A 14,087-nucleotide genomic window follows, 5' to 3' on the forward strand; every position below is an offset into this window, starting at 1 on the left:
TTGTTTGCCTGGAGACACGTCTTCCTTAGAAAATGTTTGGCCACTTCCTTACCTCCTTCAAATCTTTGCTCAAATATGGCTTATCAGAGGGCCTTCCTTGACCATCCTATTTTTAAATGCAGTCTTCCCCCTGGCCCCCAAACACAGGTACTCTATATCCCCTTTCCTTTCTTTTTCCTCATGACACTTACAGCTGTATGACATGCTATATATTTTGCTAATGTTTATTTTCCCTATGTCCCCACTAATTTGTATATTTTGTGAGGACAGAGATTCTTGTCTCTTTGTTTAATGCTGCAGCCTCAGTTCTTAAGGCTATGCCTGGTGTGTAATAGGCTCTCAATAAGTATTTGTTAAATGAGTCAATACATTTGTCTTTAAAACATTCCAAATATTTCTACATGATTAGTACTTTTACCTAATGTGCTATTTACTAAAAAGGTTATTAGGAATCATTTTCCTTTGTTTTCCAGGTTTTCATTGCCATTGTGATTTGGAACAAATAATTTGATTTCTCTGGGCAGCACTTTCCTCTTTTGTAAAATAAGAGGGTTATACCAAGTGGCCTCCATCTACCCTATAGTTCTAACATTCTAGGAATTTATTATTTGTTTTGTACTTTTGACCTCACTGTTTCTCATTTTTCAGTTCATTCGCTGTTCATGCCGAGGTGTGGAGTAATGGTAGGTTTTACTTGTGGACAGTGAGATAAGGGTGGAACAAGTTTATTTTCCTCTACTGTAACTGCAGGATTGATTGTGTTGTCTGAGTAGATGCAATTTTTATAGGTCAAAGTAGAATAGAAGGGCAGAACAGAGGGCTACAGGAGCATATGGACATGAGCCCAGCAAGAGAGGCACAACCCCATGAAAGCTTAGCTTTAGCTCTTACCTAGAAGGGAACTTTATTAATTTCCAGAACCCATGGCAAGAGGTGGAAATGTGTATGTGATAGAGGCAATTCAAGGATTATGGTAGTAGCAGGGGATATACATGCTGTACTTTTCCTATAATAACCATCAGAAAGCATGTATGACATGTTTTCCTAGGCATGCAACGTGAAACAGCTTGCTCCAGTTGCTTTGACTTAGTAAACTTCTGTGTCCTCTCCCTTCCATTGTTCCTGGATATTACTTAATTGTCCAGGCCTCACCCTTACCTATTTAACACTTTTATGATGGGCAGTCAACAACTTTATTGATGACCTACTGGGTACAGAGGCTAGAAACTCTTGCTTTTATATCTTCTAGACATTTAAGATTTGATAAAGGAGGCAGCAGGTATTATTTTTCTGTGTTTATTTACTTAGATTCTGTTTTTAGAATTAAAATATGTCCTTCAGTTTCTCTCTGAGTGTGGTGAGCATAATTTACTTGCGCCCCATCTTAAACATTTTTTCATGCTTCTTAGAAAAAAAGTTTGGGAGATTGGAACTGTTATAGAGGAAGACAAAAGCAAATAGCCACCTGGCTTGCTGGACCCATTCTGTTGGGTGAAAGACTAAATATGTTGGTTCAGATTTTTATAGCTCTCTTAAGGTGGAAATGAATGGTCCATCTCTGGTCTTGTTCTCTGTATTACTGACCACTATTTGAGGTGGGCTGTATGGAAGCTGTCTAACATAGGTCACACGCTGCCAAGGAGAAGCCAAAGTGATTCCTTTTGATTAAGACAACATGGTGTTGTACCACATGAGTTATCTTATGCAGGCTCCAAGATGAGCTTACTTCTTTTAGAAGTTACCACTCAATTCTTGTCATAGATTCTACCCATGCTCAGATGCCTACAGCAATAATTAATGGATGAACTTATTAAACATGGTCATCTGATGTAATGCAATATGAAGCATGCAGTGCCTTCTGTAAAGTATTTTTGCCAAATAAAAGGTCGAAACTAAATGTAATCAAGCCTGTCAGTCTTTCTCACTTGGTTATTGGGAGAAAAGCCCTAATGTTCTAAGGAATTCATTGTATATAATAAATTAACTTCTCTCCTGTTGATCTAGAATGGTACTAGTTTTTTATGAACCATCTTTGAGGGAATTAAGAACATAATCACTCAAACTAATTTCTGGTTTAGATGATGATAATATGTAAAGAGAAAAGCCGTGAGGATTCCACTTATAGGAAATACAAGGAAACAAGTTAGATTATACCACGAAGAAGCAGAAATCCAGAATATGGGTCATTTTGTAGGAAAATTGAGCCAATTTCTTTAGCAAGTTAAGAGCTTGAATTTTAAAAATGAGGAAATGGCTCTAGACAAACTTATAGAGTTAGCAACCACTAAATATAATGTATGGACCTTGTTTGGATCCTGATGTGAAGAAACAGTCTGAAAAAATAACTTTGAAGCAATGAGAGGAATTTGAATAGAATCTAAGTGATTCATTTTGTTAGGTAAGTCGACAGCATTGTGGTTATATACAAGAAATATACAGAGATGGCTACTGAAGTATATAGGGATGAAATTATGTTTGAGATTTACTTTAAAATAATTCAGTATAGATGAAGTGAGTGTGGCCAAAGCTTGACAATAGTGAATCTAGGTGACAGGTTTGTGGAGTTTCATCATGCTATTCTCTATTTTTGTGTATGTTTGAATTTTTTTAAGTTATTTACTTCAAAAAACTTAAACCTGAAATAATTTTGTTGACAGTATAACTGTCTTCCTTTTCACTCTCCCAAATATTAGGAGATTTGGATGAGAAAGTAGTTCTGGGACTTCTGACATAGTTATTATTAGGTGGTGACTAGAACCTAGAGGCTGCAGTGTTTTGTGGCCTTTCTATAAGAAAGACTGATTAAATAGAATTTAGGTTTATTCCAGAGACCAGAAGCTCCCTAGCATAGCTCACACCCTAAGTAATTAGATAGGCACCTAGCTACCTGGTTTTATAAACTATAACTAGTGAATTCCCAGGCATATAAAAGTTGAGAAATCAGGGATGAAAGACCATGGAGAACATTAATGACAGAAAGAACGAAATGGTAATTTTGTAAATAAAAGCAGTTTTGAAACCTTAGGGTGAGTTGGGGGTAAGAGAGAATATGTGGTTCAATTCAGAGATAGTAAAAGTCCTTTATATTTCTCTCTTCCCTCTGAACAGAGTCTGTAGAGATTGAAAAATTGCTCTTTGTTGTCAACTTTTTCTTGCTGTCTTCAAAGGCCCTGTTTCTGTGGGATAGTTTGTAGTGGTTAGGATTGTGTTCACAGTTTAAATTCTGGTTTTATCACATATCAACCATGTGACCTTAAGCCAGTTATTAATATTTAGGTCTGAGCCTCAGTTTTATCATCTGCAAATTGAGAATAGTAATAGTACTTACTTCACAGAGTTGTGGTGAGAATTCCATGAGATAGTAGTTAGCATAGTGCTTGGCACATGATAAGTACAGGAAGTGTTGGAAACTAATAATCAGAATTAGTATCTTTATTATCATAATTACTACCACTATTATATGTCCTCTGTCCTACATCTCTGAATATTACTACTCACTTCTTATAGTTCTTGCTTAACAATTCAAGAGGGGAGGCCTTCTTTCCTTACATTGGCTGCATGTAGAATCCTTGGTGTTTCAGATATTTTAGCCAGAATAAGCTAGTTAGGCATAGGAACACAGAGACATCCAATTTGGCCTTTTGAGTTATTGCCTAAGAGAGGTTTTCTATGTCCCTAGGTTATGATGACATTAACATTTGATTTACATTTGGCTATTTGATCTTATTCAGTGTTCCATCCTACACTGAGCCTACTTATGACTAAAACCAGATTTTTGTTTTGAAGGTGGAGGAGCAAAGGAAGAGTTTGCCAGATGGATGGGTGTGCCATTTAGATTGCAAATTAGCATGCCTTCTTTATTGCTAAACCTGAGGATTAGGTGATGCCTGTGTTTAAATCCTTCCTGGTTCAAAGCTGTAGGTACCCACATCCGACAAGTTACACCCATCTTATCACATTGCCAGAATTGAGTTATGGTTCAGCTGGAGGAAGAGGACATGTCTGTCCTTTTTTGCCAGGTGGGCACAGTGTTTTCTCTAATGAGTTCAAAGCATTTGGCATACACATGATCAATACCACTTTTTCTTTCATACATTAGGACATTACATCCTACACATAAAACGTGACTCTGATACAGCTCTGTCTTTTAGGGCTTAGAGTGTTTTCTCACATGGCTGTAACTCCTTGTTCTTACCTTATAAGTAACTTGGGTCAGGGATGGTAGATAAGGGGGGATCTGAAACAGAGCTAAGACTAAGAGGAGGATGACAAAGATACAAGGCAAGGACCAGGACTGAGCTAAGATTAACAATGGAAAACAGAGCTTGAAGTAGAGCAAGATTGGAACTTGAGCCAACACAATAGGAATCAGTAGTTAACTAGACATGGGTCTCTGAAAACTGTGGAGAGGTGATTTTAACTAGTCTAATAGACTTACATACAGTGGCTCACATTGGAAAAATCCATTCATCAAGGAATGTAATCTGACACAGGTAAACCATGATAGCTGGAGACTGAGTTAATGCTCTGTGAATATGTATTTTTATATGTATTACATTTTCTGAACCCCTGACCTACCTCTTCCTTTTCACTATTAGCAAAATAGAAATGTAGAGATGAATAGCTGTTAATACAGCTTAGTTTGACTCCAGAAGTAGGATATAATTGGATCCATATCACTACTACCTGGCCCACTGAGGCAGCAGGAATAGGGAATTTATTCAGGTTGTGGTATAGCATGTGGTATATAGTTCTGCTGTATGACGCACAGGAAGTGGGTTGTGATGCTCATTTCAAGACACATTGCTTTGGATCCATGAGCCACTTATCCCAGTTACCATCACACCTCATGCTTCTGTGTTTCCCAGGAGCCTTTCTTCAGTTGAATAGTTGGGACTGTAAGCCTTGCCAGGTAGGATGGTAGACAGATTCACTGGGATTGGTTCCAAGTTGGGTATTGCCCCTGCATGAATCACACGGGACTGAGTCTGGCCTCTCCTTGGGGACTCTAAAAGCTGGCTAGGTCCATTACCATGAGAGTCCCTTAGGATTAACAGGCGTTTTGTTTGCCTGAAATATTCTTCAAATTCTGAGTCTTAAAATTCTAATAACTCTTAAGGCAAAGTACTAGTAGCATCTGTCTATGAACACTTAACCTGATTTCTCTCACTTGGAAGCAATTATTCCTGCCCAATTACATAGTATACTAGTTGTAACTATTTAGCATATAGGTTTTCTGAATTATATGATAATGTTTATATATCTTAAAAGATAATTTTCGTAAAAAGGTAAGATCATGACTCATACAGATATAAAAATGAACTTGCATTAAACATTTAATTCATGAGGGAAATAAGTAGATGTTTCAACTGGTTCCAAGAAAAAAGGAAAAAAACGCACAAATTTATATAGATAAAAGAATGTTGGATTGGATGTGCAAATGGAGGCAAAACTGATGTTTTTCATATTTATCTACAGTTTGCAGAATTGTTAAACCAAGGAGAACTTTAGGCTAAAATCAGGTCACTTTGGAGGGGTGTCCTCTAGACAATACATTATTTTCCACTGAAACATAAATTTTTTTCTACATCCTCTCCCATTTCGATCAAAATAGTCTGAAAGAAAGACTATGCTTGATCACAAAATAAGGCCGGTCTCATTGGATTGGATCTAACTGTAAGTACGGTAAGCATGTTAATTTACCACAAAAGTCTCCTTCAGTTTACATTGCTGGAAGTTTTCATAAGGAATTTCAGATTTAACTTTTAAAATACTTGTTAACTGGACTGTGTATTTGTTCATAGTGCATCTGTTTTCAACGTGATTGGATTGTTAAATTTTGAGGTGTGTGTGCGTGTGTGTGCGTGCCTTAAATTTCATTCTGTGCAGTAGACGAGGACTTGATAAGACAATAACATGAAAGAAACTGAAGTGTTTTCTGGCTTTTCTAGAGATATCTGGGCATGTCCATTTCTCTCTAGCTGAAACTCTGTTATCATAAACTAGGAAGTACTTGTTTCAATTCATTACTAAGAAGGGGGATAGGTTTAGTAACAGTGATCAGAAAATACTGGACAAGCTGAACATGGTGGCTCTCACCTGTCATCCCAAGGCTGAGGGGGGAGGATGACTTGAGGCCAGGGGTAGAGACCAGCCTGGGCAACATAGCGAGGACCCTATCTCTAAAAAGGCAAAAATAAAAAAATACATTAATTGGGCATGATGGTACATTCCTGTAGTTCCAGCTACCCAGGAGGCTGAGATGAGAGGATCACTTGAGCCCAGGACTTCGAGGCTGCAGTGAGCTATGATAGCACCACTGCCCTCCAGCCTAGGTGGCAGAGAAAGATCCTGTCTCTAAAACAAATTATTTTAATTAAAAAAAAGGAAAGAAAATAGAAATCACTAAGGCATGCTTTGGCATACAGTGAACATTTGGATGTTAATTTTGAAGAAAGAAACATCTGGGCTTGAGAATGAGTTTCTAAGAAGGTAGAGTGGATCAGCACTCTTTTCCCAGAAATTTCCGTCTTGATCTTGATTCCTGACTCTTGTAGCCTGTTCTTCGTATATTTTACAATAAGGAATGCCAACAGTGTACTAGGAGCCAGGGCTCTCAGGCTAGTGTTACAGAGTTGTAGGGAAATTCTAGGATGAAGTTTTTGCTGGGACAAAGCAGATGAAAGAGTTGAGTTTTTCCAGATCTGGAGCTTACCTGTTGGGGATGCTGTAGACATCTAGAGGCAGCAGGGATATCTTCAGTCTTTATTGTGTAGTGCTGGTTTGTTTATTCAGACCTTCTTTAATCTTACTAATAAAACTCTTCACTTGAAGACCTTTCAGTCCTTGCCTGTGAAAAGCATGATAGTTCTTCTTGAAGTCACATGCTTTTGATTTCTAAACCCATTTCCATTTTCATTTGTTCAACCTGTTCTCCCTGTTTCATTCCTCTTGCTTCACGATGTTACAATAAGAATGCATTCCTAGTTGTAGACCTAAGGAGCAGTGTAAGGCAGGGAGGCATTCCCACAACTTCCTTGAGCCTATCTTAGGCTTAATTAGGCCTATCATAGGCTTAATTGGTCACAGGGACAGAGGTTAGTCCCAAATGATAAGAAGGAATCTGTTTCTACAAATGGAGTGGCCCTTGGGGAGAGCTTCTGTCTCATCTTTCCACCAGCATCACTGTGTGAACCAGGCATGTCTGTTCTCTGCAAGTTAAATTTGTTTGTCTGAGTAATAGGGAGGAGTATTATCTCCTAGCCATCTAGAGGTGCCGATGAAGCTGTTCGATAAAAGCAGAGTTACACATTTAAAAAAATAGCTCAACATCGCTGATCACTAAAAAAATGCAAATCAAAACCACAATGAGATACCATCTCATGCCAGTCAGAATGGCTATTATTAAAATGTCAAAAAACAACAGATGCTGGCAAGATTGCAGAGAAAAAAAGAACGCTTTTGCACTGCTGATGGGAGTATAAATTAGTTCAACCATTGTGGAAGACAGTATGGCAATTCCTCAAAGACCTACAGACAGAAATACCATTTGACCCAGCAATCCCATTACTAGGTATATACCCAAAGGAATATAAATCATTCTATTATAAAGATACATGCACAGGTATGTTCATTGTAGCACTATTCACAATAGCAAAGGCATGAAATCAACCCAAATGCCCATCAATGATAGACTGGATAAAGAAAATTTGGTACATATGCACCATGGAATACTATGCAGCCATAAAAAGGAACAAGATCATGTCCTTTGCAGGAACATGGATGGAGCTGGAGGCCATTATCCTCAGCAAACTAATGCAGGAACAGAAACCCAAACACTGCATGTTCTCACTTACAAGTGGGAGCTGAATGATGAGAACACAGGGACACATGGCGAGAACAACACACACTGGGGCCTGTCAGAGGCGGGGTGGGGGCTGGGGGTGGCACTGGCTGGGTGTGGAGGGAGAACACCAGGGGGAATAGCTGGGCTTAATCCTTAGGTGAGGGGATGATCTGTACAGCAAACCACCATGGCACACATTTACCTATGTAACAACCTTGCACATCCTTCACATGTACCCCTGAGCTTAAAAGTTGAAGAAAAAAAAAAGTATCATAACTTGGAATCCAAGGCACAGTACTGAAATCTGTATTGCTAGTGAGGTACTTGAGTTGATATGGGCAGCTGACCATGCTGCTCCATAGCATATTCTCCAAAGGAAAGATTTCTACTTAAAAAGTAAATTTCTCCCATCCTGTTTCTGGAATTAGAAAACTGAGAACTACTAAAAGGAAATTAAAGTTGACAGAGCTTTTCCTTTCAACTTTATAAGACTTTTATAAACTAAGGATAGATTCACGGGGAGTTACAAAAACAGTTCAGAGACGTCCTGGTACCTCTTACCTAGTTTTCCCCAGTGATTACATTTGACATAACCGTAGTACAGTATGTGTGTGTCTGCTATTTTATCACATGCATTGATTTGCGTAAACACCAATGCAAACAAAATACAGAACTATTCCGTCACCACAAAGACCTCCCTTGTGTTACCCCTATAAAGTTACACCCCTCTCAACCACCACCTTCCTTAACTCCAGTCCATCTCTAATCCCTTTTCCATTTTTATGATTTTGTCATGTTGAGATTGTTATATAAATGAAATCATACAGTATGTGACCTTTTGAGATTGATTTTTTTTCACTTGGCATAATGCCATTATGTCAATAGTTCATTTCTTTTTATTGTTGAGTAGTATTTCATGGTATGAATGTACCACAATTTGTTTAACTTTATTGAGGGGCATATTGGTTGTTTCCAGTTTTTTGTTATTATAGATAAAGCTGCTATGGACAATTCATGTACAGGTTTTTGTATGGATGGAAATTTTCAGTTATCTGGGATAAAAGCCCAGGAGCACAATAAGTGTATGGTAAGTGTATTTTAGTTTCTTAGGAAAGTGACAGCATGTATTTGGGTAATGTTTTTTATCTACTCTGCCAGGGGTGGCGGGGGGTGAAAGTCCAGGTTTCCTATTTGACCTCTGTTAACATCCCTGGTTCGGGGAGGCAGGGCAGGGCACCTCATTACTGCTTGAAAGGGTGGGAGTTCTGGCTCTCCACTAGGCCTCCATTGATATCGCCCTGTATGGGCTCCTTACTGCTCCCCATGTGACCTCCATGACACCTTGGTGGTTGGGGTGGGGCGCTCTTTACCATTGGAAGGTGATGAAAGTCCTGCTTTCCCACTTGGAGTTCTCTGACACCAGCCAGGCGGTGGGCGGGGGGGCACCCCTCATTACAGCCAGGTGCAAGTGGAAGTCTAGGTTCCCCACTGGCCTTTGCTGATAAGGTGGGGTGGGGCTGCAGTGTTTTCTATGAGGTTTAGTTGGAGCAGGGTGGTTATTGCCACGCTACCCCTTCCTTGGTCCTGTGGCTAGACAGAGCCAGCATTTCTGAGAGCTTTGGTGTTCTGTCTGTGTCATTGGTGCTTCTGGATTTGCTGGCTTCTTCAGCACCCAGTCCGGGATATATGAAGCCAAGAGCAAACCCAGATAACTCACCACTGTCTTTCCTTAGATCTCAAGGTCCCTCGCTGATCTGTCTTCTCTCCACTTTTCAGAGTTTTCTTATGCTTGCTTTATATATAATGTCAATGGTTTTTAACGGTACCTAGCAAGAAGAATAGAGAGAAGTGTATCTCTTCTATCTTCATCCAGAACTGGAAGTCTGACAAAGCCCTGTTAAATGGCCATTTCTCCTCTGAAAACATAAATCTGATCCTGTCTTCACCCTTAAAGCTGTCTTATAGCACCCAACTGTCTAAAGAATACAGTTCCAACCTGTTATTGTTGACATTGAAGGTTCTTCACTATCTCACCACATGTAATAAGTCATATCTTCTGCAGCTCCCCACCTTGCACGTGTACTCACCAGCTACAAAGAATGTCTTATGCACCATTTCTTCAATGTACCATGCTTTTTCATGGTTCCTTATTTTGCACATGCAATTTTCCAGTTCCACCTTTCTCCTCTTCACTTGGTATGCACTAAGCTATTCTTCAAATCTAGTTCTTATGTTGTCTACAGTAAGCCTTCTGAGACTCTCCTGGAGTTATTTGATCAGTGCCACCACATCAGCATGAACATTTTCTTGTTTATATAACCTATTTCTTGTTTGAGTTGATCTCTTCTGCCAAGCTTTTGAAGTGGGATTATCTCTATACATCTCTGTCCCCTTTGACTGTAAATTCTTTGGGATTAGCGACTGTGTCTGTCTGTTTTTTTTTGTTTTTTTTTTTTTTTTTTTGAGACGGAGTCTTGCTCTGTCGCCCAGGCTGGAGTGCAGTGGCGCGATCTTGGCTCACTGCAAGCTCCACCCTCTGGGTTCACGCCATTCTCCTGCCTCAGCCTCCCGAGTAGCTGGGACTACAGTCACCTGCCACCACACCTGGCTAATTTTTTTTTTATACTTTTTTTTTAGTAGAGATGGGGTTTCACCATGTTAGCCAGGATGGTCTCGATCGACCTGGTGATCCGCCCACCTTAGCCTCCCAAAGTGCTGGGATTACAGGTGTGAGCCACCGTGCCTGGCCTGTCTTTTTCATTAATGTATCCTCAGCACATAGCACTGTGCTTGGCACGTAGTTGTCACTTAACAAATGTTTGTTTGTTTATTTATTTATTTATTGAGACGGAGTCTTGCTGTGTCTCCCAGGCTGGAGTGCAGTGGCACGATCTCGGCTCACTGAAACCTCTGCCTCCTGGGTTCAAGCGATTCTGCTGCCTCAGCCTCCTGAGTAGCTGGGATTACAGGCGTGTGCCAGCATGTCTGGCTAATTTTTGTATTTTTAGAAGAGGAGGGTTTCATCTTGTTGGCCATGCTGGTTTTGAACTCCTGACCTCAGGTGATCCTCCCGCCTTGGCCTCCCAAAGTGCTGGGATTACAGGCAACAAATATTTATTAAGCAAGTAAATGAATGGTTACTTTCAGATACTAGAACAACTAAACATTGTCCCCAGCTGTGTGACCAGGCTGAGACTACCTCACTTTTGTCATTACCATATATTCCTTTTAATTTTTCCTCTAAACAAGGTGACTTTGGGAAATTTTCATAATTTAACCATTTCTTCATCCTTCTCCTCTCTTCCTAAGGACTACTGGCTGTCAGGCTGTCTTTGTATATACCTGTTGTCACTACTGGTACCCTAAGGAGGTTGACCATTTGAAAGCAGGGCTGCCCTGTTGGTTGACTGATAGGTCTCCAAAGCCCACTCTTCAGGCCATTATGAACCATCAATCTAGTCTTCAGTACATTGAAACCCTACTTTTGGCCAGTTATATAAGGGCTGGGATGTTCTTTGCTAAGCATTCCAGAAGTTTGACTTCTATTGAGAAATAAAATATTTTTGAATACCTTTGGTCACCTTGCTTATCTATCTTTTGACTGTTAGCTGGGAAGAATTTAGTAGTAATTCTTAGTGAGATTTCAGCATCCAACATATTTAAGACAATAACTTCTTTCATTTTTATGACACTCTACTCAAGCCATACATACATCCTTGTGAACCCCAAATTATTCAACAGGTATTACCACAAAGCTTACAATAACTCAGTGGGTTAAGTTGTATATATATACACACACATACACAGATACACACACAAGCACATTATATTAAGGATTTTGCAGTCAAAAATATATTTTGTTATACCCATTGATCCTTTTTAAGAATTTTGATCCTTTAACCCCTATATTTTGTTCTCATTTATGACAGTCATTGGTTTCTGTCAGCTGCAGTCAATATCTGACCCTAATACCATATATATTAGCTCCTGCACACATAATTGCTCCATTTGCCAAACCTATTTAATATGGCCAGGCACTGTTGTACTTTTTGTATACACATATGTTTTGATTCTTACAGCACTCTGTAAGGTGGGTGCTGTTACACACATTTTACAGAGGAGGGAACTGAGGCTTAGTGAAGTAAGTATCTTGACCAGGCTTGGTTCTGACTCCAAGCCAATGTTCTTTTTACTGCACCACTCCGCCTCTCCATCAAAAGGCCTACTATGAAATTGAATATTTAAAAGATTGAATAATTACAATTTATCCTAATATCCCAATTCTTACCCCCTTGATCAAGACTGGTCTTGATTGTATTACCAAAAAATATGCTTTTCTCTGTTTAGTAAGATAGGAGTGGAAGGAGGCAAATGTGTTCAAAAAATGATGCTTGTGGATGTGTTAAAATTTTGGAGTTCTGTTACCTAGTGGCTTATTCTCATGTCATTTGTCCTCAAAGACTTTCTTAAGCATTCAGATCCTTCTGTCCCTTTGAAGAAAACAGGGAAGACACTTGTTATCGTGTCTTAAAGGGCATAAAACACCAACTGGCTACCCCAACAGTCCTGTGGGTGGTCATGGAACTTACTAGCAGTAGGGACTGGTATTTGATGGGTAAAATGGCTTCTTTCTCACAAGTGTCTCATACTGAACCATAGGAAGCATTTTTGACAGAGTATAAGGCTATCCATATAAGAACTGAGGATCTTTTCCTTTAGCGTTTGATTAAGTAGCTCCTTCCCTCCCTCTTTATTTCCTTCAGATCCTCTCCACATTCTGCAGGGTTTGAGGAGGTAGTGTGTGGGAGGGGGGCCAGATAATAACAAGAAGGTGAGTCGAGAGTGGTGAGGTTGTGTAGGTGAGTGAAGGGACTCCCTGAGGCACAATATCCCTCTTTGTCACTCCCCCAAGCAGCAGGAAGCACAGAGATCATCCAGCTCACCAACAGGAGCGAGCAAGAAAGAGTTCCAACATTGGTGGGAGTGTTCCCACTGCCACCCTGGCCCCTGAACAGGGATACGTGGCTGGAATTCACAGGAAGTAACTGTGACAAGGCAAAGTCTGTTTCAGTACCGGCCCTGCTCCCAGCTACTTGGTGCACTGTGAACAATAGCCGTACTACCATGAGGGCATATTCCTAATGCCTTTCTGAGAGTCCCAGCCTCGGATAGGCATGGTCCCCTGTGAGGCAGGAACACAGTTTTCTGACAAATGAGCAGGAGTGACCCTTATTCTTGGCTTCTATCTGTCTGAAATGGAAAGACAGATGTTCTACACTGCTGAAGTCTGGACAGCACCTCTGAAGCCCTGGAGATGGTCTCTTCCATTCCTCTGGTGATGTCCACCTACTCCTCAAATGTAGCATCAAGGAACTTCAGCTGCTTCCTTGGCTCAACTGGATTCCAATTTTATCCTTCCCTTTAGTCCCTCAGAAATAAGCAGCGTAGGAATAATTCCCTTCCTGGGGATATCAGCTCATTCCTCTAGTTTATTTGCTGCCCCTTAAAGGAGTACCTTAACCTGGGGTACCTGTGATTATTGACCCTAGAATGGGTCCATCATAGATTCTGGGACAGCAGGTGTCTCCTGGGATTGTCCCAGGCAAACCAGGACATAAAGTCACCTTACCTAGGTGGGTAATAGCCACCTAACTGACTTGTAAGAGTGAAATGAATATACCCCCAAGTACAGTGAGTGGTCTAATCAGGGGTTTGATTTAGTGAATCGCCGCTAATGACACTGGTCCTTTGGTGTTTCAAGCCTCTGCACCCTATTTGGGCCTCCCTTCTACTTATTGCCTTTCTTCTTTTCTCTATTCCTTTACCTTTTGTCGTTGGCGTGTTACCGTCTTCATTTCTGCCACTAGACCTATGCCCCCTGACTGCCTGGGATTAACAGAGGCTTTTACAACTCTGCTTACCCTCTTTTTCTTGATTCTAGGGCTGGTACGAGCCAAGCCCATTATTCTAGGTCCTAATCTGTTTGGTGGAGTTGTTACTCCACTTCTCTGACCTTGCGCGTAGGGCCTGGGCACTCCTAGGAATTAGGGGCAGGGTGGGGTTAGGGCTGAAACCCATTTGCTCCGACACTCCTGTTTTATGTTCTATTAACTTTATTCCTCAGGGGAATACTTCCCTTTGCAGCCTTCTGTATTTCACCCTTGGGTTCATGTACAAGGATCTCACAATTATCAGTGGAAACATACCCTGAAATCTTCAGGCTAGAGGCAGTCACTTTCAG

The sequence above is a fragment of the Pan troglodytes genome, chromosome 9, assembly GCF_028858775.2.
Source record: "Pan troglodytes isolate AG18354 chromosome 9, NHGRI_mPanTro3-v2.0_pri, whole genome shotgun sequence".
Classification (NCBI taxonomy): Eukaryota; Metazoa; Chordata; class Mammalia; order Primates; family Hominidae; genus Pan; species Pan troglodytes.